Source organism: Falco naumanni, chromosome 4 (genome assembly GCF_017639655.2).
Source record: "Falco naumanni isolate bFalNau1 chromosome 4, bFalNau1.pat, whole genome shotgun sequence".
Classification (NCBI taxonomy): domain Eukaryota; kingdom Metazoa; phylum Chordata; class Aves; order Falconiformes; family Falconidae; genus Falco; species Falco naumanni.
Window position 1 is genome coordinate 12,922,376 of NC_054057.1, and position 25,013 is coordinate 12,947,388.

Here is a 25,013-nt window from a genome sequence, read left to right on the forward strand (position 1 = left end):
AGAGGCAGGCACAAACTTCCACAGTAGCTTGACATTTTAGCATGGAAAAAAATAGTGTTTCCTAGCCAGGGAACAGCTGCCCAATAACTGCAGCAAATGGAAGAGCCCGAGCTCTGAAGTGCATGTGTGCTTCTGTCAGCAGTGGTTCTCTCTTTCAGTGCAGCGATCTGTACGAATTAGAAGCAGAAGTTGCTACACAGCCAGCTGATATAAGCAGAACTTACCCGAAGTGTGGTGCTTAGCACCTTCTCCTACTCTTGGCTTTCTGATGTGCTTAGTGTGGGTGTTCTGCAAATGTGAATAGGCCTTATCAAGCTGTGACCTTGAAAGAACTGCTATTATGCAATAAACCAGATTCCACTCGTACAGTGCTTGTGTAAAAGTTACTAGCAGTCCACCATAGAGTTATTAGCCACTTCCTCGGTGAATAGAGATTTTTTTCACTTGGCGGCATGCCTAGTTCAGAGTTTGTACTAACCAGAGACTAAGTCTAGATCTGTTACTTACTTCCAAGAATAGCATTTGCAATAGATCTGATTGCTGTTCCCTTTGTCAAGGTAACCGTGTAACCTTTTGTAGTTCAGTATTATGTTCTTACAAAACTTGAGCTTTACAGAAGTCCTAAGACAAATGGCAACAGCAATAATATTTCTTTGAGTCTCCAAGAAAGTGGTGGGATATGACAAAGTGAAAAGACTTGGGATAATTACCCTCAGCCTTCCAGGATCCACGTTATTCACGTACGTGATCTGATATAAAGTATCGTGGAACTTTACAGGATGTGTAAAAGGAAGAAGCGCTGTGCCTACTGGCAGCTGGAAAGCCCAATTTCAGAGAGCAGACCAAAGGCATTGTACGATATTCATTTCACCAAGCTGAAAGATGCTACAACAACATTATTTGTAGACAGGCAACGGGCAGTCGGTAAAAATGGTCCAAAACATTTAAAAAGGCACAAGTTTACTCTGCAGAAAATAAGATGACCATTATTTATTATTGTCCTAATCTAGGAATATGAAGATCTAGCAGTAAAATGAGAAATGGAAATGGCCTGCCAAATTAGTGACACCCTCCTTTTCCTCGCAAGACTTAGACCACAGCCAGAATCCTTGCTACTTTGTCTTGCTCCCCTTACCAGTAAGTTTCAGAAACTCTCTGAGAAGATAATGGTTTGCAACTTTTATGATTACATCTCTGGAGTGCTGTCAGAAGGAAATGCTTGCCCTGAGCTGCCACAAAGTATTGTGCTGCCAAAGAAAGTGGCTCTTTGTAACCAAGGAACTAGAGATCTCCAACTTTTCTCAGCTCTGCTTACACAACTTTGTTGAAAACAGTCACAAAAGGCTATGTCCACATGGACAGCTTAACATGCTCATGCAACAAATATCTGACCATCAGAAAGAATTGTCAAGAATTTATTGTGGAGACAGAGGAGAAAGGAGAAGCAGGTTGCTAATACAAGACTAGTGCTTATTCTCTAGATGAGCTTAACACACAGTAGGATGTAAGATGTCATGCCAAATCTCCAGTGGTTCGCTTCACACCACGAAAAACACTTGAGCTTAGTCACTCAAAGGCGTGTCACTGTTAGATGTGGGCAATTTGTTTGAAAAGTACGACTATGACTTGGCCACACACTAATAGATTTTGTTGCATTGTAAATCTATTGTATTCCTGATAAACTGTTTTTAATTGCACACATTTTAACAGTTTGTAGACTTCTTAATATTGCTGAGTTTCCATATTAGCTCTTATTACATCTGGAAGAGGCCCTTCCCATGCACAAATATTTAGAATACCTGCAGTTTTTTGAACCAGACCAGTGTTTACCTTTTATACCACATTATCCTTATTCAGGTGCCTACTTTCCTGGTCAAAAGCATCAATGTTGCTCTCCCACTGAAAGGTCGCTTTTGGATCAGCCAAGAAATCTTTGGAGGAAAAGAGTAATTGTATGACAATGTTCTTTTTAATCTTTTGTATCACAAAACCAAAGAAGTGTACAAAAAAGTCACATGGCCAACACCTTCTCTAGCCCAGGAAATGCAGACTACCCTAAAAAAGGCAGTGTCATGGACAAGACAGAGTAAATGACAGTGGATCTGGGAACTGGGGGTTACTTGTCAACCAACAAGGTTAGAACTTTTATCCTTCTTAATTACTTCACACACTCACTCACGCCCACTACCACCCCAGTGTTACATCCACCAGGTCTCAACTTCCTTTCTCAGCAGGGCCATCACTGTCCATCCAGGAAGGCCATCCCCTGGCACTCACCTACATGCAGCCCTCTGGTCTCTAGGATCTTACCCTACTTTCAGGACCTTTCCTCTAGCCAAGAACGTTCATCTTCCTTTTTCCAGGCAATCTTCTTTTTATTGAGACCACATCTTTTCTTTTTATTGAGACCACATCTTTTCAGAAACCCTTAATTTTTTCACCAGCTCTTCTTTCCAGAATTCCAGGACCCCATTTTCCCCAGTCTGAACAGCCAGTGTGCAGAAGCACAATGCACATGATCAGTCTCGTAATTGGTGGTTCTGTCTCATCTCTTCATTAATTACAGGATTTGGGATGTGCCACTTCTGTTTAGTCCAGGTGTTAACAAAATCTAGTACCAGCCTGTACCAGTTGCAATTAGTAAGTAGCAGGCTTCTGCTTGATAGTTCAGAAGTTCAGCTTCAGACCTTCACCCTGCCACACATACATCCAACTATCTGTCCCTGTTAGCTTTCACAATTTAAGCCATTTTTTTACTTAGGATAGGCAGGACAGATGTCTTCCACATTCTTCACCCACTGCATTAGCTGGCACTGGGATTAAAGGGCTTGGGGTGAATGCTTGAGGACAACTAGATTTTAAAGTATATCTGGCTGGAGAAACACTGCTGAATCCTACCTGGGCTTTACTGGAAGAAAGAATGTAGTTGGAAATAACTTGGTCATTTCTGTCTTCCCTGGCATGGGTCCATGAAGGCCACCCTGAGGTTTCTGGGCCAGAGTCAGGGTCACAATCCTGCCGAGTGAGGGAGCTGTTAGGATAAGACGGACAAGACAATAACAAAGTTAATGAAAACACTGGTAAAACTTGGCATCAGCACATACAAGAGATTTAATAGTAGGCAACTCTGCAGTACAAGGATCTCCAAACTCTCATAAGCTCTAACTCCTAGAGCACATCCCCATAGGAACATGGGTGTATTACTTCCAGACTTAACCTGGCTCACGTGGAGCCCATGAAAGCAGTGTTTCCAGGCCACCTAGTTAATTCTCCCCCACCTAACCAGGAGGAGACTGTCATTGTTTTGGATGGATTAATATAAACTAAACCTCGCTTACCTGTATTTCATACAGGCTAAAAAAGACAATAATGACTGGATCTGGTGTCTAGGATGGCAGTGTTTTATCAAAAGTCTGTTCCACACTTGCAATGCTTCAACCCAGCTTTCATTAGAGACTCTTGCCTTTTTCTTCTTTTATATTTCTAGGAGCTAATTTCCATTTACTAAGTTATTTCAGCTGGATCACATAGCTAGGTTTTACTTCTTTTTAAAATGACTGAAAATTACTTAAGTTTATTCATTGTGAAAAGAGGCCCCAGAGTGTTGAGCATTCACACGAGAAAACTATTTTTAGTCTTTTTTTCTTAAGGAAACAATGCCTACTCAGCCAAGTTGTTTGCTCACCCATACGTCAATTTAGTTCTAATAACTATAAACCTGCAGACCGACTTCAGGAAGACTTGGCAAATTTGCAAAGTTCCTGTAAATCACGTAAAAAATCTGTGGTTAGGTAGAAAAAGCCTATTGTTTCCTTCATGATGCAGAAAAGGGAAGAAAAATCAAGTCATTGTTCTTTTGAGTGAAAACAGGCTGGCCCATTAGTCTGTGCTACTAATTGACCAGGTGCAGAGCTCTAATTCAGCTACAGCACATCTTGCCTCGTCCCTGCATGGTAATAAGAGTACCGGGAGTGAGGTGAGACTACTGTAGGAGAGCTTAGGGACATGTAAGTGTACTGGAAAAGATGAAGGGAAGACTGGGGTTATTGAGTGGACCTTTGTAGGAAACATGTAGAGAAACAAACCTGCAGGATATCAGACTTCATTAGTTCTGCTACCTGTGAAATACTGTCTCGTCTTTCCCTCTGGAGTTTCTTACTCTGAATTTTTTTTTACCATTTATATTCAGAAATCTCACCTGAATGACTCAGATCTTTTCAGCTGGCAGTTTGAAGATGTCATTGCCATTCAGCCTACATTTGCTGGATGAAAATGACAGCCACCTTTCTGAGCACCTTCTCCCTGAGCTACTTTGAGAGCACAGAAGCCCAAGCAGCACACTCCGTTTTCCCCCCCACGTTGTCTGTGTCACTTTGCTGTTCTTCTTTTTGGGAGTGTATACTGAATGTACACCTCACAATGACACTGGGGAACTTTTATGATGACAGTCATGATTTGTGAAAGTGTCAGCTCGTTACATCAGGATCATTTTCTTTCTTTTAGGTGTGAGATTTCAAGAATTGAAGGCATAGAGATTTTTAGCATGGATCAGCTAAACAAGGTCCTTTTCAAATTCAGGTTATTCTCAATCTCAAATACATACAGAAGTGACAGGATAACCACCTGAGGAGGTGAGAGAGGAAAAGGGGGAAAAATAGAAGTAAAATAGTAGAGGGAATGTTTGGATCTGCACTTGTGGTACATGTGAGTCTAGTAAAGGAACAAATGAGAAAAGAGGTAGATGAAATGAGGGAGTGGAAATGCAAAAAGCTGCACATGAAAGCAGTATCGTCTTTGAAAAATGCCTTTAAGTTTCAGACCTGCTCTGGAGCAGCCTTTTGTTAACTGACAAAGTGAAGACCAGAAGAACACTGCATAGTATCATATTATTTTGTTTATTACCTTTCATTTTCTTCTTATGAATGTTAATACTTCATTCACTTTTCAACATCTGCTGAGCACTCAGCAGATGTCTTGGGGTGAGCTGTCAACATGCATTTGCATCTTGAGCACCACAAATTGATTTGATGCCTAAAATGGACAATTTAAACAAAAATTGGTTACAATTAAGATTGAAGTCTATCTTCTCCTTGCCAAAACAAACCACTGGCAAACACTGGTTCATTTGACACAGATACTCCGTTCAGCCTTAGAGAAAGGCTTTGCTTAAAAGAAGAAGAAAATACAATCTAACCCTCCAACATTACTGTTCCTGTCTCTTCAGTAAGCAAGCATGAAGTGGGATAACCTGCCTGAAGCATTTTCTGGGATAACTGAAAGGAATTAAGGTGTTTTTTTGGCATACAACTAATAAAACATACTGGATCAGCTAGAGGCATTAAAGCACTGCATCTTCTTGGGAATAGTTTAATCACTGCCAAGGTTAGGCATTCATTCTCTTTTTTTTTTTTTTCTCTAAGTAAATGAAATCCCTCAACCCACACCCTTTGGCACAGCTTGTGCTGTGGTAGCTCTGGAATTCCCCCATGAGATAGCATCTCCCTCACAGAGGAGGAAGAGGAACTGGTTCTGCTGCATCTTTGCCAATTGCTCCAGTTATTTCTTCACTTTTTTGAATATGGCTCTCAACCATTTATGGGTCTTTTCTTGTTGAAATTATTTAGCAAAGTCAGATCATACTTGCAAAGAATCTCGAGATGACAGCAGTCACACTGGCAGTTTTACTGGCATTTTTTTTAATGGTCTTCTTGCCAGTTCTGCTTAGAGCTGTCCTTGGAGGTTACAGTTCATTCACAGCCCACTGCACCCAAGTGTGCCACAGCCTATGTTCCTTCCAACAAGGCTTATATTGAACTTTCTCTGTTGGCATTTCATTTACAATTATATTGCTTCCAAACATTTACAGTAGCTTTATTAGATCCATCTGGTATTCTTCATAATCCTCACAAATTATGCCAAACCCAAATAATCTGTATCATAAGCCAATTTTACTATCAGCCCATTCATCCTCCCAAGACTGCATAATATACAGAACACTGGCTCTAGCCAGGGTCCTGGGGGCATCCTGCTATTAACCTTTTTTCCATTTTAAGAGGTAGTAATTTATTCTAGCTCTTCATAGCCTCTCTCTCAGCTAATTTTTAACTCATGACATAACTTTGCCTTTCACCTCTGATTCTCAAGCTCCTTTACAGCCTCTTCAAAAAAGACTTTCCTTGACAGTGTTTCAAGGCTCTGAATTAATTGCAACCCCTCATTCTTCATCAGCCATTATTTTAATATTGAAATAATGTTTATGTCTTAGAAAATAAATGTTTTTTTCTACCATTAGCAAGTGTCTTTATTTTGGTTTATCGAAGCCAGTGCGTGGAAGGCATATTTGCTTGCTTTTCTCCCAGTGTTATGACTGTTTGCTTTCAGCCTATAATAGTCCTCCAGCTGCCTCAGAAATGCATTTTCTAACAAAAATTTAATTCTTTACCTCAGCACTGAGCTAAAATTCTATAACCTGTATGATTCCTAAAATCAACGTGAGTTCCACTTTAAAGAGTGAATACTATGTTTTTCATTTTCTCCTTGCAAAGTAAATGTTTGCCATAACACATTGCCTTAGCTCTTTGAGGTCAGATAAACAAGCCCATTTAATTCAAAGTGCATTTTTCATTTTGTACGCTGGGGTTTCCTGAATTCAGCTGCTTCTTACTTTAGTTCTTACTAGACATTCATATATCACCAGCTTCCAGTTATGTAATGTGATTTAATTTCATATTTTCAAAGAAGTCTCCAGGAGTCTTTTGCCTTTATTACTTCTAAAAAGCAAGATAAACCCCTGAATTCCCCACAAGGTAGTTATTTCCTGCCATTCCATTGTACTAACTAGGGTGAAAATGAATGTACATAAACAGCTCTATGTCCCTGCCAAATAGTTTTCTTCTTTGGTTACGAGTGGAGGACTTTCCCTTTTTAATTACTTTAAAATACACCTCTTTGCTCTTGGTTCCTACAAATGTGTACAGACCAATGACCTCAAAATTTTTGCTTTAGTATTTGCTTAAATTTGAACAGTTGTTTTGGTGGGTTTTTTACTTCCATTACAAAATAGCAGCTTATAAAAATAAAAATTTTAACAGCTGGTAAATCTGTGTCTATTTGTATTCAAAAGGAGATTTTAAAAGTGGCTGGCTTTAAAACCTTGTACAGACATCCCTTTTCCACACCTTTTCTGGAGGCAGGAAAGTGGAAAGGCAGCTGCACACCTCCATCGTGGTTGGGGGCACTGTTAATTGAGTTTGTGCTGAGTTACTACTTGCCTGATCAGCAACTGACTGGACTGAGGTGACGGTGATAAACTGGCTATACCTGGGCTACAGGTAAATAAACTTCCTTTCACGACTTTTGCTAGTGACCTCTATAGCTGTGTTTGCCCAAGGCAGGCTGCATGGGAGGTTTGCTTTTCCTCTATTTTACTTTGTCAGTCAGTCAGTCAATGTGCACTAATGCCATAAATGCTTTTGTTCTTTTCTTTCTCAGCAATCACCTTTGAGTTTAATTAAAGGTTTTCGTTGCTTTAGCATTGTCAAAATTTTCTTAACCACAGAGAGCCATTCCTCAGCAGTAAACCCGCAGAAAAACAGCAAGTGTGAAAGGGTGCATTGAGCAATAGACTAGGTAGCCTGTCTTGCCTCAGTTATCACAGGGCAACAGTGGAGGGATGTGGTTGTCCTGCCAACAGCTGCCTGGATTCTTGTCAATGTCTTGAGATGCAAGGGAAAATTCCAGCCACTCAACATTTTGAACTGTTAGGCGAGGCACCTGACCCCAAAGCGTGTTGAACTTGAAGGATGATTTTTCCATTGATTTCAACAGCTCTAGATCTGGTCCAATGCAGCTGCCTGGAACTGTAACATTACTTTGAATAAAGGCAAAGATTTAATTTCTTGGACATCCCTTCTGCCTGGAACCATTGCTAGCCTCTGGCAAAAAAATAGGAAAAAAAAAAAAAAAGCAAATCTGTCTGGACTTACTGACTTGTTTTGTATGGAGTCAGGGTTATGATGTGTGGGAAGATATATTTTTCTGTCAAATAAGGTCTGCTGGCAGCATTGAAAATGGAAAGTAAGCCATACTAGTATGCTTCTGAATTGTTTCAAAACTCAGGCCATGACACTAATGGCTGTGGTACAGAAAGAGGAGAGGCTACTACTGTACATCAGCAGAACTCAACCCACCTAGCTTAGCTTTTCCCTGCTGCAACTTGGCAGTCAGACAGAACAGTTCCTCTGTTGGAAATCTCCTGATGCAAAATGAACAGTTAATTACACCAGCAACAGGCATGCTTTCTACTCTCCTCTAGTGAAGTTCTTATCTAAGTACATGTAGCTAAGAGCTGTGGCAGTGGATGGGTCTGGTACATTAGTTTTTTACTGAGGTGCAGGTCTGGGGGTGCAAAGTATCAATAGGCCAAACTGGCTGAAACTATGCCTAGTCTGAGAGCTAGGAGACTGTCTGATCACTGGAGCAGGAAGGCTCTGGAACAGCTCTTTGGTCGGAGGCCAGAAGCCTAACTTTCAAGTGAGTGTGAGGAGATCTGATCCTCTCTTCTTTCTTTCTGACACCAGTGAGGAATATCTGTTTGCTAACAAGTTTAATGTCTGTAGCTAGACTTGCAGACATTGTCAGGGTCATGCTCGTTACTGCCATTATTGACCCTTGCTGAGTCAATGAAGCACTGGCAACTTTACGGAGTTCACACAATGGAAAGCTTTGTCCATGCTGGCAGGAAATGTGCCTTGTAGGTATAATTTACAAGGTTTGAACAATTATGATTTATTTTTACTTTGAAGTGAAACACAAAGGCATCTATCCCATGGCCTTCCAGATATATATTCAGTGCCCTATCTTAGCTTTTGCTTTCATGGTCCCGAAAGAATGAAATAACTTGACGTCAGCAGTTTTTGTGCATTAATGTTTCCACATTTTTCCTATTGTGCGCATTCAAAAGAAACGAATAGCAAAGGTAGCACTAACAAGAGAAATTGGGATGCTAGTCTCACTGCAGAAAACACGAGAATCTTCAAAGATTAAAGAATCTGTGTGTAGTTCCTCTGAGAAAAGGAGAGCAGGAGCCTAACCTCTGGACTTGAAGTGCCCCACGCTATGTGCAGTAGTTACAGAGAAAGAATAACAAAAGAGGTATGCCTGTGCCTCACCCAGAGCCCAGTGAAGTAGAAACTTCAGTTGCAATGGTCAATACGTTAAGTCTTCCATCTGCAAGTACCTAAGACTTTAGAAAGACAAAACACCTGTGGGCGTGGAGTATCTGCTAATCCTTTGTGCCCCACAGGAGGTTTCTGTCTCTCCTACTCCAGAGAGAACCCCCCACTAGCAACCCGAATAACCAGGCTTGCATGAGTAGGAAGGATAATCTGGCCCACAGTGCAGTGAATTACGCTGTTTCCTAATAGCTGTACTGCTGCCTGCCAGTTGAACTGCATCTGGATGCCAGATTCTGCAGAGGCCTGTATCACATCTCTCTAAACACGCTTTCTGAATACGGTAAATTTCTATGTACTCTGATACTTTCTGTCTTAAGTAATATGGAAAAAATAGGACTGTTTTCTTCCATCTGACTGCATTTTATATAAATACTAAAATCCTAGAATACTTGGAAGAATGAGTAATAGTCACCAATGAGGGGGAGGATAAATGTTATAAAACAGCATCTGGCATGTATGAAACCAGCAGAAGACTGACAAATCCAGAATCTTCAATTGCCAGTTTGTTTAGCTTTTCTTCTTAAAGGAAAATGCTACTATTTTAAAAAAATCAGAATAATTTTATCTTGAAAACCTTGGAGTTGCCTCTCATTTCCAAGTCAGTATTAAAATTACTGCTTGAAGCACGTCCTCATCTGTGTGAAGCAGAAGCTTAGTGATTCTTAACTCCCTGTTTCTCCAGCAGTCTGGATGTCAGATTTTCTCATTCACCACACAGTGACCACTTGACATTCACAAGCTGGCTCTCAAATGCAGTAAGCCTGGGAGCTAGACCAAACACAACTGGGCCCTCTCCATTTCCCTGGAGCTAAATGGAAAATTAAATTAACAGCAAGAAAAGTACTAGCAATGAATGTTACTGTTAGGAATTCAGCTACTTCCAAGTCCACAGGTCTTGTTGTGGAAGGTGCTGCACAAACACACACACACACAAAAGACAGGGTTCTTCAGAGTCTGCGTTGTCAGCTTTGTGTGTTTTTTAAAAGAAATGGTGTTACATGCCTTCTCTATTTCTTTGCTGTCCACTGGCACCTTCCAGGTTGGATTAGCAATGCTGTGGAAAGAGACTGTAAAGCTATCATGTGTCATGTTACCCAGCAGGTAAACACTACGCACAGTCATGGCAGCCACAGTGAATCTGTGCGTCTTGTTAATGTTTGTTGCCTGGTTTATCCTACTCCAGCTTTGTAAGTCTTGGGCCAGAGCAAACTTCTTTTGCCTATTTGGCACAGGGACTCTCTTGAAGAGCAATTTGGGTATGCGGAATGGAATGTTTGCTTGCTTTTTCCACTGTAGTACAGTACACAGGGGTAATTCCTTGCCGAGTGCCAGGCTGGTGGATGTTCATTCCTTGTCAGTTTTTGCCTTCCCATTTTGACTAACCTCAGGCCACACATCTGCTTTGCCAACACAGAGAGACTAAGACCTCCTGCTTTCTCTGCCCTCATCTGAATAAGTAAACTATAGCCAGTTAAGAGGTTTGTAAACAGAAGAATAAAGGCTGATGTGACAGCATGTCTTTCCCCCACAACTGTAGAGTTCCAATCACCATACAAATGAGGGGCAGAATCAAGACTGCTAAAAGTATTTACAACAATTAATGAATTTTGCAACACATGTAAGATGCTTTCGTATGGACCTTACAGCATGAGGCACTTCAGAGGTAAACCTGGTACCTCAGATGTATTCAGAAGGGCTCCAAAGCTAATTTAACAAGGCTAATTCTGGCTGGGAAGTCAGACAAGCCATGAAGAAGACACAGTGACTACGGTCATGTGAAAAAAAGCCTGGACAGGTTAGGGAGATAGGGAAGCATTCAGAAGTACCAGCAAGAACAACACAGCAAAGGTAGTGCCAGTAGTTTGCATAATACCAGCCTGTAAATGCAACAGGACAGCAGCAACATTTGTCAATGGGATAGAAAGCTTCTCAGCAGTGTCTGAGAATAATATTAAAAAAAAAACAAACCACAACAAACTGGCAGAAGGACAGAAATAACATGATGGGGAAGGCTGGAGGAAAGAGGAAAGCTATCAAGGACAGATTTATTTTGGTACACAAGGAAAGATGATGCTGAGTTTCAAGACAGGGAACTAGTGCCCAGGACTGAATATATATGTGCACAGTCATCAGAAGAGAAAGACAGATTAATACAATAACTTTGCAATGTACACAACTCTCCTGCTGCTCACACCTCAGCCACAAGGGTACTTATATTCCTCTGCTGTAAATGTAGAAGCTCTTCACAAGTCTTACTTGTCTTAGTTGTTCAGCTCAAACCACAGGACATAACTTACATCTTACAATCAGCCTTTCTTTCTCTGGTCTGTATACATGGTATGGAAGTTTGTTCACTCACATGAGAGTAAGATTGCTTAAACATGAAACATCATTGCACATCTGTGAGTTCAGTAGAAATGCAGTAATTATTTTCACCTAATAATTAGGAAAAAAAAAAGCTGGAAATCAAAAGACAATCCCTTTCATTGCAGTACTGGGGAACTTAATTGTGAACAGTCTTTACAAAACCACAGGAAAGAGCAAGCTAAAAAGACACACATAGTGGTAGAGTTTTAATTCAGGCCATGTAATTTAAATCTGTATTCTATTAGATCAAAGGGAAACTGAATTAAAAAATACCTGTTGAATTATGCAGAATGGAGTTCTTCTTAATAGCTCTGGAAAGATTACAATGTCATGAAGCTCCATCAATCAGAACAGAAAAACTGAAGACCAAGGATAAATTGAAGGTTAAGTGCATGGTGCTGAGGAACACTCTTAACCACGTTCCTTTTACTATTATAAACCAGATGGGTTTGAGTTGACAAATCTGTTAAGAAGGAAAACCAGAAATCTATATTCAGACAGAGGCTTTCTGCATATACATTTACTCTGATGTGTACAACCATCTTGTATTTTGCCATCTCAGTTAACAGATTCACTACTCTGTGTGTTGATTTTCTAACAGAAAGAATGATCTTAGTCTCAAAAGGCTGCCTATTAATTTCTTTCTAAACTCTTCTTTAGCCCCAGAAAAGAAAGCACTCCAATATCTTTTCATTATTTCTGTTTAGCAGAAAGGCAGAACAAAGGGAAAGGAAACAAAGCCCTAAATCCATAGAAAGCTCAAACTTCTTCCTGATGTAACTCCAGGGAAATAATTCAATACAGCCTGGAGATGTGCTCAGTCCCTGTTTTTTGCTGTAATGAACAGTAAATGTCCTAAGTATTTCAGGAACCTCAAACAGTTCAGTGGCCAGTACTAAAGATGGAGATTTTGGACTGAAAGAGAATTTTATTTTTGTTCTGTTAATTTCCTTTTTGTTGCAGGGCCTGGAGATCATACATCCTCGGGGAGACACCCAGTTCCTTTCTAAATCACGAGGTGGTCTGTATTTGGCTTCAGTGGGAGCTGGAATAGGCTGCACATGCATACGAAACATACTGTTACCTAACAGTATGTTATTATATCATGTGATCACTAGAAATGTGTAACATCAACATATTCCAGTTGCCTAATTTTTCCTTAACTGGTTTGCTGTTGCAGGCTATTTGGTGCCTTTAGTTCAACACTTGTGCTCTTTAAAAGGACAGTGCTAATTTCACCCTAAAACTTCTATTTATAAACCCAAACTTATAAAACCTGAAATCTGAGGAACCGCTATATGCTATTGTTGAATTCCATTTTTTTGCAAGCTGATAAATACTCTGTCAATGCCTGGATTCCCATACAGCAGCAACTTGAAGCTAGATTAAACAATACAATCAAAACTAAAACTGCTTCTGTTGCTTTTCATTGACTTTGTTGCTTGATGCTGACCAAAACATCATTGCTCAGGTTTTCATTGTGTAGGCAGCATCTTCACAAGATATCATCAGGCCGTATAGCTACAGTGAGCAGCAGAGGCAACAGAAAAGCCCTCTCTGCTGTCTTAGCCCAGAGACCAGCTCGGAAAGTAGCATTGAAGGTGTTTGGGTTGCTTTGGTGTATATCGTTTGGGAAGCTTCTGCTGCATAACATTCTTACTAAATGTGTTAACTTTGTGGTACTTTCATGTCCTTGTAAGGTTTCATTCAAAGTGCAAGGTACTACTCGCGGGTTATGCTACCACAAGTGCCCATCCATGAGCACCCTCCCTACCTTTTGGGATGGCACTTGGGCTTGCTTTTCCAAGTGCTTCTGTTCTAACGCAGTGCCAACAGTACAAATGAAGAAAAGTGCTTCTGTTTCCCATAATCGCTCCAGCTGAGGGAAGCACCAAGTTCTGAATAGAATCGAAAAGCAGCTGATCAGTTTGGGGCACACGAGGCTGAGTAGGGAAATCAGGGTCTTTCTTCCCACTCCTCGCCCTTTCTCCTGAGTGTGGATTAAATCGCACTTTGTGAAACAAAAAACGGCGTGAAGCGGGTGCCAGGTCACATCCCGTCTACATCCTTGCAAGCAGAAATCATTTTGGAAATCTTTAGCGCACGCATTAAAGGGTTCGTGGAAGCAGTCCAGAGCGCTTCTAACGGCTTGGATCTAATTAGTCATTCAAGTTGTTTCTTCTTAAATAAGACTCGGAGGAAAGCGCTAAATTTAGGATGCCGGGGCGGGGCGGGGGGAGGCGGGAGGGGGTTTCTCTCCCACCGGAGGAGCCCCCCCGCGGCGGCAGGCAGGGTGGGCGCGGGGAGCGCTCTCCGGTCGTCGGTCCCCTCAGGCCGCTGGGTGCGCGGCGACGCCCCGACAAGCCCCCCCTGCCGCGGCCGCCCGCCCGCCCCTCACCCCGGCGACGAGGCAGGCCGCGCCCTCAGGACGGGGCTCCCGAGGGGGCCACCGCTCCCCCGGCCCCGGGGCTGCCTCAGGGCCGGCGTGGGATTAGCTCCGCGCCTCGCCCCCTCCCCCGGGCGCCCTGCCCTGCCCTGCCCCCGATGCTTAAGGGCGGCTCGCGGGCTCAGCTCCGGCTTAGCCCGGGGCTCCTGTCCCCGCGTCCCCTCAGGGACCGCTCCCCACCTGTCCGCCGGGCGCTGCCCGTGACGTCATGGAAACACCCCCTTCCCCCGCCCCAACGGCCGGGGAGGCGGGCGGGAGCAGCGCCTTCTTGGCGCGGGAGCGGGGGTGCGAGCGGGCGCTTCTCGTTGGCCAGCGCCGCTGCCAGTCGAGCGCGGCGGCTCCGCCCCCGGTGCCGCTCGTGGACGGACGCTCCCCAGAAGCCGAAGCGAGCAGAGGTGTCGCTCCGCGCGCCCCCGCCCGGGCCGGCGCAGGTAGAGCGGCTCTGTGCGGTCGCGGTCGCCGCTCCTGCCCGTCTCCTTCCTCCCTCCGCCCTGCCGGCAGCGGGGCGCCGCTGCTCGGGGGGCCATGGCGGGGGCGCCCGGGGGGCGGTAGCTCGGCCGGCGGCAGGTGAGGAGCTCAGGTGGGTGTCCGGGCAGGGCCGGCGGCCGTGGGGCCGCTTCCCTGCCGCGCCGTAGGGACGGGGCAGCGGCGGGGCGGGGCGGGGCCCCCGGGTGGGCCGGCGGCCGTCGTGGTCCCTCGCTGAACCGCCGCCGGGGAGGGGAGGGGGTCCGCGGCGGCGGCCGCCGGCGAACTCGCCACGCGGGAAAAGTGGCTTTTTACCACAGGAAAAGCGCCGTTCCCGGCCCGGGCGCGACGGGAGCCCCGGGGGCCGCTGGCCGGGAGGCTGTTGGCGGCGCAGCGCCTCGGCCCCCGCCTGCCCCGCCGAGCCCCGCTCCGGTCACCGCCCGCGGGGTGCCCGGCGCCGCTGCTGCAGCCCCGCGCGGCGGTTCCCGGGGGCGGCCAACTTCAGCACCGTTCCCTGCCCCGGGAGGGTGCTGCCGGCAGCTGCCGGTCGCTCGGTTAGCGCCCGGTGTGCGCCGTGCGGCACCGAGGCGGAGCGAAGTGCCGGCGGGCCGCGGAACGCCGGGCAGGGCAGCTCCCCCGCCGGCTGCCCGCTGCGGGGGGTCCGGCCGGCTGGCTGCTAGCGTGCAACTGTGTGCGAAGCCGTCACTCTCGCCTAAATCCCTGGTTCTCTGTGCTCCTGTAAAATAAAAAAATGTCACCATTATTTTTTTTTTCTCCTTCTTGCCCACACCTTAAAGAAAATAGGTTAATTAAATCTAGCTGCTTCAGTTTCCAGGTTGATTTAACTTCCATTTGAGGACAAATTTGTCAGTATGAGCATTTAAATGCTCCATTGCTTGAAAACCGTTTGGTACGGTTCACTGACGGTGAAGTATTCTTCACTGACACTTGCTGATTTATTTTTACTATGAGGGTGTCTGGAATAGGTAGAGAAAAGGATGTTTTAATAAATTTTCTTCCTTGTAAGGTAATTTGCCTGCTGTACGTTTTTGTCCTAGGCCTCTAATGATGGTAGCAGCGTTTCTGGCCGCTTTCTTCAAAAGGATGCAGGGAACAGTTGGTTGTTGCTTCATCCCTTGACTTTCAGTGATTAATCATAGAGTTCAGAATGTTTCACTCAATTTCAACAGAGCTTGTAAGTCCAGTTTGGGGATTTAAAGCAAGTGTTTTCATGGATGTTTTTTTCTGTAAAGCCAAGGGTAACAACAGTTTTAATTTCCATGAGCTTTGCTTTTTTATTACTGAAAATGGTTATTTTTTAAAAAAACTCAAGTAACACTCCATAGTCTGTACTCCCAATAGATTAGAAGCCACAGTAGAAATTATTTAGCTTAGTCAGTTTTCAAAACTGTAGCACTCATGTTTCTTTATTTTCTTTTTCTTTACTCTGATATCCCTCTCCCCACATACCACGTTAGGCCCATTTATGTCCTTTCATCATTTTGTATAATATCTGGGTTTGCACGCAGAAAAGGTGGAGGGAATTTTAGGGAATGGAGATGCGCTTTTTGTACGAGTGTGCCTGTGTGTGCACTGAATGGTTTTGGGCAGAAATCACTAGCATGTTCACCAAGGACAGGAAATGATGATGAGACTCAGCTGGAGTTTGCTTCTTGCAACACTGCATGTGTGGCTAGCTCATTTACTTTTTGTAAACGTAAACATACTGTATTTTACACAAAACCCTATTTGCTTTTATTTTTTAGGGGCTGTGTTTATGTTGTAAAGAATTTGGTCTGGGTCAAACTGTATCTATTATAAACAGATGCGTGTCGATGTAATAACCTTGTCTTCATTTGTTGCATTCTGTAGGTCTGGTTACGTGCTGTGTAGGAAGCAGAGTGAAATAGGGCATTATCCTGGTAGTCTTGGGTCTTACAGTTTCTAATTGTAACGGTGCTTTAGCTACAAAATGAGAAAAGCCTTCCTATTGAAAGGTAGTTCATATATAAATTGCTATTATGTTTTAGACTTAAATTTGACTTGCTGTAATGTGTATTTCAAGAAAATGCTGTGACAAACAAGGCAGCAGAATGAGTATGCGATTGCGCAGTCACGGGGCACTTTTATGTCAGAAGAAACACAGTATCTATATCAGTGTATTTTGATCTTATTGAAGTAATTCTCAAGTTATTTCAGTCATATAAACATTTGACTCCCCAAAGGTGCAAAGTGTTGCTGATAAAAGGATAGGGGATAATACACCACTGCTAAGGTAGCCAAAGAAACTTCTAGCAGAATCTAATTGCCTCTTCCTATATCAAGTTTCAGATAATAGGATGCAGATATTCTGAGATGTGGCAAACAACTCTCCAGACGGGGACTAATGTGTTTCTGTTACTGAATTTACCTAGCTCTGCTCTTTGATGCTGGGTTTTCGTGTCTGTCTGCTGCATTTGTGGTTGTGCTCAAGCAGTATGCTTTGGGGGACAGACACTGTTTTTAGTCCCCTGCAGCTGTCACTTGTGGTACAAGTGTGTAAATCCTTGAATGTTGTGCCTTAAAATACATGTCTAATTGCTTTAGTTGCTTGTTTATCTGAAGGGCAAGGAGGTTTTGTCCTGTTGTGGGTACTTGTCCTTATTTTGCTAACATAAAATGTATTTCCTTGATATTAATTTCTAATTGCCTTAGAGAAACTTGCTATCTGTCTTAAAGGCTGAGTGACGTGGGTGTTGGTGCTAATGAATATGACTATCTAGGTGAAGTTGGAAACTTAACAGCTAAGAAAAGCACATCTGTGGGTCGGATCCTGGAAGGCAGGATATCCGTAACTACTCCTCCTTTCAATATGTTTTAGCTTGTTGCTCATGTAAAGTTCTTCAAGCTGCTTGGTACTTTTACGTAGTGCATATGTTCAGAAATAGCAGATTCTATTATATATGGAGTTATGACATGAATTAGCACAGAGTTGGAGTGGTGGTTTTGGAGCTCTGTCAACATAAAACTTGTGACACATTGTTGCAAGTTGCTTGAAACATTTAGAAAAAAAAAAAAAAACAAAAAAAACCCCAACCAACCAGAGCACAGCCTCAGCAGGGGGAGAAAACAGAAAACTTTCACAAATTCTTTTCTGTATTCCAACTGAGAAGTGTTAAATGAGCAGAGTTATTTTTTAAATACAAATTCAGTGGAAATTGTGGTATGTGCCTTGTTAATCAAAGCAGCGAGCACTCTAAGTGCTAGCTGAGACCAAGAAACGCATTTGGTCATTCAGCCCGGTGCAGCTCAGCCTCTACTGCCCTGCCTGCCCGGGGTGCCAGGACGGGGCTGACCCAGCGCAAGCTCCTTAGGATGGGAGCCACGTGTTGGCGCGTAGTGCTAAGCACAACAGCACTTAATCCTATTTTGGTGTCTGGGTGCTCCGTGATGCTAACCATGAAAGTAAAGAAATAGAGTTGAGCCGCTTTCAATGTGGCAGGTGCTGGGCAATTTTTGCAATGCCTCTTTGCTATTGATTCACAATCTTCGGATGAAGGTTATTCTAGGCATGACTCTTGAATCTTTTCCTGTGGAAAATAAGTACTGATAAGCATGACTTGACAGGAATCCCTGTTATGTACAACAGGAGGGAGGAATAAGAGTGAGAAGTGACTTTCACTGACCTCTAAGCCCTAAGCTGAAGTAGTGCATTGAGAATTGTTATGAGTTTCTAGCTCTTAGATCTCCAAATTTACTAATTGTGTATCTGGCTGTAAAGACAGCCTGACATAAATATAGTGGCTGCCTAATAGCATCTGAAATTGTAGAAGTTATAGAAAGAAGGCTGTAGGTATGGTTCCCTATGTGCATCTGTGCATCACTTCTAAATTTTTTTCACAGTTTAAACAACTTGAAAAATCCTTCCTTTGAAGTCATTGAATAGCATATTACCCAAGCTCTTCACTCCTTGTCTAACCAAGAGGTGTGTATGTATCTGTGTTTCTAGATTTCTCACTTTCAAGTCCAGCTCTTAAATTTCAAGTACTTGAACTGAAGATTCCCTCTTTAGTCTAAGTTGCGGGGTTTTGATGGCTGAATCACATTTAGGTTGGCAAACACAGCTGCTACAATGTCAACAGAGTTATTTCCTTCTGGACATTTTCTTTGGCACTTATGTTAACATGGATGTGCAAACAAATCTTCCTTTCTTCTACCTTTCAATGTAATGTATGAATTGGGAATTAAGGAAACTTTTCTTTTGATTCATCTTTCCATAACAGCAACTTTTTAAGTGATAGCTTCAGATTCTGCCTGAATGTTGGTTGAGCTGAAACCTGAAAAAACTCACAGCAAAAACATGGTAGTATGTGGTGCTGCAGTTGTCATGCAGCACTTGTATTTGACGGCTGTTCTTAGAATGAAGGTGGTAACAATACAAAACAGTAAAGGTAAGAAACTAAACCTTGTTGGTACCAGAGTTTATAACTATGCTGTGTTTACTGCAAGGATACTTGTTGGATATCAATAATGATTTTTGTTGCCATTAGAAAAAATGGAAGCATTGGGCGTTCGATGTATTCTCTGATTAATGTTTTTAGAGTAGAAGCCTGAAATGTTTCCCTGGCTGAATGTAATTGTACTCTTCCCTCATCTTAATTTCTGCTAATTCTGTTATTACAGTGCTCATGATGATACTGTGAAGAGTTTATTATCACAAGTGTCATAACTTTATCCGTTGTGGCAATCACTTAGGTCACTTCTAGGTCACCTCTCTCTGATCTGACTTACGCCGCTTTTTCTTGTGATTTGGAGGCTTTTCCTAGTTGCAGTATATGCATTGTTACTCTTCTGATTCTGTTCCATTTTCATATAATTGCTGGTGAAAATGAATCTCCTGGTCTTAATGGTTCCGGTAAAGAACAACTGTGTGGGTATACTCAATTTGCTTTACATGTTTACTACTTTCTGCCTAAAGAGTAACCAAAACCATAGGAGACAATTTCTGAACAGCTTGTCAATCATCAACAGAACTGTGTGTGCAGGAGACTTTATTCTTCTCAGTCCACAAGCCCATCTGTGTCACTGTTAATTCTGCTTGTTACAGAAGGTTAAGTTCTGCTCTTCAAGTTTTTGTATGAGCAGAGTAGGATATAGGTCTCTGGCACTACTTACTTTCATCTCACCAACCACTCATATTAAAAAGATTTTGTTGCAGTGTCTCCTCCTTCTCCAAGATAATTGCCTTGTCAGTGTGTCTGGAAAAATAGCCTTGAGGAAGGATAGCGAGAGTTTCTTCATACTCTTATTTCCCCAAGTAAAATGTACAATTCTTATTTTAACAGAACTTTACTGCCCTGTCTGCGGTGGCAACAGATGGCTTTGAAACCAGTCTTGGTAAGTTTTATTGTCAAAAGAGTTCTGCTGCTGCCTCAGGCTGCAAGGCATAATAGCAGTGTCTCCCCTGAACACAATGCAGAACTCGTTTGGCTCATACTGGCACCTGTGACTATGCTGGCTGCAACTGTGTTGCTAGAAGCTTGTATAATAGTATTATAAAATACTGTATTCTGAAGGAGAGTGAATGATACTATGATTTCTTTCTATATCCCCTGCTTGTGACAAATAGGAGTACTGAGATCCCCTAGACAAAACTTTGACAGCATAAACTGTGAATTTAAGTGTAATTTACAATGTAGGAGTGGAGGAGAGAGAAAGTTTCACTATGAATGTGATTCAGTCACTGACCGTCTCGTATACCTTAAAAAAAAAAAAAAAAAAAAAAAAAAGGAACCAGCAAGTGTCTTTTAATCTTCTGTGGTAGTGCTTGAGCACTTCAAAATAATGAAGTGTAAATCAGCAGCAGCAATGGGAATCCTGAAGACATGCTAGTGACTACCGTCTGCGTACTGGGGAGCTGGTGAAGCTAGCTCCAAAGGATGTGGGCTACTGCATTTCTGCTAGTTTAAGATGACTGTGGTAGGGGTTTGTGGTGGCTTTCTCAAGTTCACTCCCTGATGCCTTGCTGATTGCTAAAGGCAGGCAGGCTGGTACTTGCTGTAGATACCTTTCTACAATTTGGTAACTGTGTAGGGTTTGCTGCCACCCACACACCCACACCTGCCCCTGCAATTGGATGTTCTAAGAACTTGCTTGTCCATTTTTTTAGCAATGGTTTCCCTGCCTCAAAAGAAGCAGGCCACCTGGCATACATTGGGCTATTTGGAGCTGGTATTATTGCTAAAAGATCTTTGTAGGTCTTTGCTTTTCAAATAAGTGATTATGGAACAAAGAAACAATAATAAGCAAAAGCTGTTCTTAAGACTATGCCTGAATATAAGATTTCTCCCTAATGTGCTTTTTTTTTTCCTTGTAAGCGAGGGTGATTAATAAGGCTCTGTGTCCACCTTGGTGCTCTCATGTCCTGGAAACTTCTCAGAACTGCATCTTACTTGCTGTTACTCTTAATTAGGGTTAGTTAAATTACTCAGAACAGCCATGTTTAGTTTCCTTAAAAGATAACATTCTAATAATGGTTTTGTCACTCATTAAAGATATGTATCAGGACAGGGCTAGAAGCAGTGTACGCTGAAACACAGGAGGTTCCCTCTAAACATCAGGAAGTTGTTTTTTTTTTTTTTCCTGTGTAATTGAACATTGGCACAGGTTGCCTGGAGATGTTGTGGAGTCTCCCTCCTTGAAGATACTCAAAAGCTGTCTGGATGTGGTCCTGGACAACTGGCTTCAGGTGGCCCTGCTTGAGCAGGGTGGATGGACCAGACGACCTCCAGAGAAACCCTCCGACCTCAACCATTTTGTGATAATTCTACTAGTGTATTTTGAAGTTTAGTGTAGTGCTCTTCAAACTCTCTTAGATCTAGAAATTTTGGAAAAGCTAGTCGGAGTCCTGGTGGTGTTTCCCCATTTTGCCTGGGCCTTAACTGAGTCAATAAGCAACTTTGTGGTTGGGCTACAGGTTATCTTTCATACAGGAGGGTGCAACCATTGTTGGAATAGCCTTCTTATGGAAGACTGGTGGTGTCTGACAGGATTTGACTTGTAGAAATAGAAGAGAACTTGAATTAATGGGGTTTGATAATTTGTCGATACTGAGGTCAGATAACAAGCGATTTGTATATGAAAAGAGGAGAATCTAGGCTAAATCTAGTCCTGTTGCTGAACTCTAGTAACAACCGTGTTGGGGAAAAAAGAGTTGATATTTCTTGTTGATTTTCTGATTAAGGTCGAACAGTGGAAGGAAAAGAACTTAGGTGTTGGTCTACAGGGCTTTGTCATGTCTTGGCAAGAAAGCTACTGTCTAAGAAGTGAATTCAGTTAGGTATACCCTTACAAGCATCAACAAATACTTATTCACTGAATAAAGTGATGGACTAAGACGTATCATGGGCCCTCATTTGCCTACCACTGTGGTGTCTGTACTGCTGCTAGGCTGAGTGAACACCCAGCTAGATCTGGAGTCCTGAGCTACCTGTTTTGTCATGTTGTTCTTAATCTTCTATACAAAACACAGATCTAAAGGGAAATGAAGTCTAAAGTTTGGGTGTTGAGCAAAATATTGGGCCAAAGTATTGTGACTGATTCTTGTCTTCCTTAACTGAATGGTACTGGTAATTTTTTTTTTTTTTACTGACTGGCCTAGCTAGGAAGTAGCAATTCAGAGCTCTTACACTACTGCTGCAGCTGCTGAAATTCAGGAAGTATAAACCCATTCATTCTTTCCTGTTGTTTTGAGAAAAAAAAAAAAGTGCTATCACTGAGTTCATTTGCAGATTTGTTGCTGTCCTTCAGATACACCTATCTCATCTACAAGGCACTGAACACAGAAACACTCAATATTATGATAACCTTATAAACTGTATAAAACTAAGGCTCACTGAATGTCTCCCAGTGTTCAGAGAATCTCAGACTGTTGAGGAAAGAGAACTTATTGAGGTAGGGAACTGCTATAGTGAATAAATAAAGTTCCTGCCTTTTAGCTGATGTCCAGTTTTTGTTGAAACAAGGTTTTTAACATCCTATTTCTTAAAATAAAAATGCACTACTGAAATAATGCTGTTTCATTCAATTCACTGAGTAAATATGGAACTTCATTTCAGATTCAGAGAAAAAATGTTAGAATTTTCCACAGGGTAGCTGAATCATAGGCTTCTCTCTACACACGTGAGCGCACACACGCTTCATTTTGCAGCTTATTTTTCTATGCGTAATACTATATTGTACTGTACTCTTTGAAGTTCAGCAGGATTGATGCTTCCACTTGAAAATCAAAAGCAGAGCTGTTGCCAGGATGTCCCTTTGGCAGATGAGACTTATTGTTTGTTTGTTTATGTTCTTTTTTTAAGAAAAAAAATATACTGTACTGCTTTCACAAAATGGAGTATTTGATAAGGGTGACTTGTTAATATTTTTTTTCCTTTATTGCAGGAGCACTTAAGTATACAAGGTCAATTTCTTTTTCCATGTCATATGCATGCAATTGCTGGTGTACCGAAGATCCCTTACTAGTGATAGTTTTACATTTTAAAATATCAAATTTCAAGTAATGGGACCCAACTGAGTATTTTTAAATACATACGAGGTCACTGTTTTCATCAGGCAGGCTTTAATAATCTGCTTTTGGTCCTAGTTGGTTAGTTTGATAACCTGAGCAGGGAAGATGCAACTTCCAATTGATTTCTAGCTGTATTGTCAGCCATCTCTATTTTTAAACAAATGGCTTCCTTAATTTCATAGTAATTCAGTGATAGAACAGCGGTGGTATTTTAGTATCAACAAGTGACTGAGTGTCCTCACTTTGTGAGACACTTGTGGGGCTTGTCTGTGGTTGTGACTGCTTCCTACTTGGAGGGGCTTGGAAATCTTGGTTTGTGAGGCATGGCTCAGCATTTGAAAACATCCATGTTTTCCTGACTGTGAATGCAGTTTCAGTCGTGATAATCCAGACATAATGACAGTTCACATTGAACTAATAAATGTTTTTTGGCAAATGAGCTTGCATTATTTACATTAATATGATTAGAATGCATGTTTAGCATAAACGCACCCTCTATTCAGTGCAGGATGAGAGTTGTTCGCTTTGGGTTTTCTCAAATTTAAACTGTTTAATAGTAGTTCAGTTTGTAGAGCCTTTCATCTTTGCTTGCTGTTTGGTGAATTTTATGTTCTAAAGTAAAAACAAAAAAAAGTTTCTATCTTGACTATTAGGAAGATGCAATGCCTTTCTCACTTTGGCCTGTCTCCCAGCACACACGTCTTGCAGAATTTGAATTTTTGAGGGATTTTCATTCTTAATATCATCAAGTGCATTGCCACTCCCTCCACTTTGTGATGGGTGACTTAAGAAGAGAGCAGGTACATTATCAATACAATTGTGTACATTATCAATAAAATCCTATCTTCTATATTAGCCTAGCCTAATGCACTTACAGCTGAGAGAGTGATGTTTGGTAAGGGAAGCAGGGATGGAGGGTAGGAAAACAGATTTTTAAGTATTAGTGTATGTAACTTTCTCAATTCTTATTCTGGTTGACCATACTGCTTTATTTATTTCCTCATGGTTCTTGTTGGCCCTTGAAAATCATGGGGGTGTTCTGAGTAAATACAGGGGAGTCATCTTACGAAATTGTTTTACTCAGTTCGTGAATGCCACTGAAACATTTGCATGCAAAAATGTTTCAGTGGCATGTAGGAGGAGTGCGAATGAAAATCACAAGGCATAGATTAGCTAGACTTGTGCTTGGATTGGCTTTGTTGAAGGGAAGAATTGAAGAAAACTGTTCTGATTCCTTGATTCCTCCCTGCACTGAGATTCTGAAACGCTTGTTTCTGTGTATCTGAGTCCCAGAATTGTGGAAGCTGCATTTACTGTCTTTGGAAAGGCATGGACGTGCAAAGTACTGACATCGAACTAAGGATGAAATATCAACAAATTTCAATGTCAAAACTGATGTGGTAGAAGCTACATATGTCTGGCAGCCCAAACGTAGGTTCTAAAAATCTAAAAAGGTTTTCTTCATCTGGCACTTTTTGAAATTAGTAGTGCTTTAAAACCAAACCTTTGTTTGCAAAAGAAATCCATATAAGTGAGTGAAGCCTAAGTGATTTCTTCCTATTAATGGAAACTTTAGAGTATTAAGGCACAGTTGGTTTGCAGCCCAGGTTAAATCAGTACAGTAAAGATGATAAATAGTATATAAAGACTTCCTTGCTGAAAGTGGGTATACTGACATACCACAGTCTGGAAGAGAGGTCCTGAATACTCACGTTTAATATCTGCTGCGGTCAATACATTTGTATATTCCCTTTTGTAAAGTGACCAGTCATAACCTTAAGATAGTCAGAACTTGGTCCCCTAGTATCCCACTAACAAATTATTTCAAAACTTCCCTGCTTTGACTAAAACTTTATTCCAGGATTCTGTCTAAATGTATCAACGACAAGTTTGCACACCTGGCTAAAATTGATATTTTCTCTCGGTGTTTATAAAGGCATCTGCGTTC

At 42.1% G+C, this 25,013-nt stretch overlaps 1 protein-coding gene and 1 long non-coding RNA gene across 13 annotated transcripts in view; one reads left to right on the plus strand and one right to left on the minus strand.

Moving 5' to 3' along the window:
• Nucleotides 1-710: 710 nt before the first annotated feature.
• LOC121086134 lies at nt 711-14,324 on the minus strand. Of its 2 annotated transcripts, XR_005827288.1 has the most exons (5): nt 14,230-14,324; nt 13,378-13,501; nt 11,877-12,066; nt 2,899-3,031; nt 711-1,931 (listed from the first exon to the last, which is right to left on the minus strand). It is a non-coding gene; the product is annotated as an uncharacterized LOC121086134 (long non-coding RNA). The 2 variants fall into 2 exon arrangements; XR_005827287.1 differs by lacking the exon at nt 711-1,931 and having other exon boundaries at nt 1,948-3,031; nt 14,230-14,323.
• Nucleotides 14,325-14,405: 81 nt separating this feature from the next.
• OSBPL3 (oxysterol binding protein like 3) overlaps nt 14,406-25,013 on the plus strand; it is a 90,327-nt gene continuing 79,719 nt past the window's right edge. For 4 of the 11 annotated variants that reach the window (XM_040589403.1, XM_040589408.1, XM_040589413.1 and 1 more), the window contains exons 1-2: nt 14,468-14,629; nt 19,839-19,890. The gene's annotated coding sequence lies outside the window, so the exon portion shown is untranslated. Of the gene's footprint in view, nt 14,630-15,600; nt 15,710-19,838; nt 19,891-25,013 lie in introns of those variants that run through there. The other 7 variants (XM_040589407.1, XM_040589402.1, XM_040589406.1 and 4 more) reach the window with 7 other exon arrangements.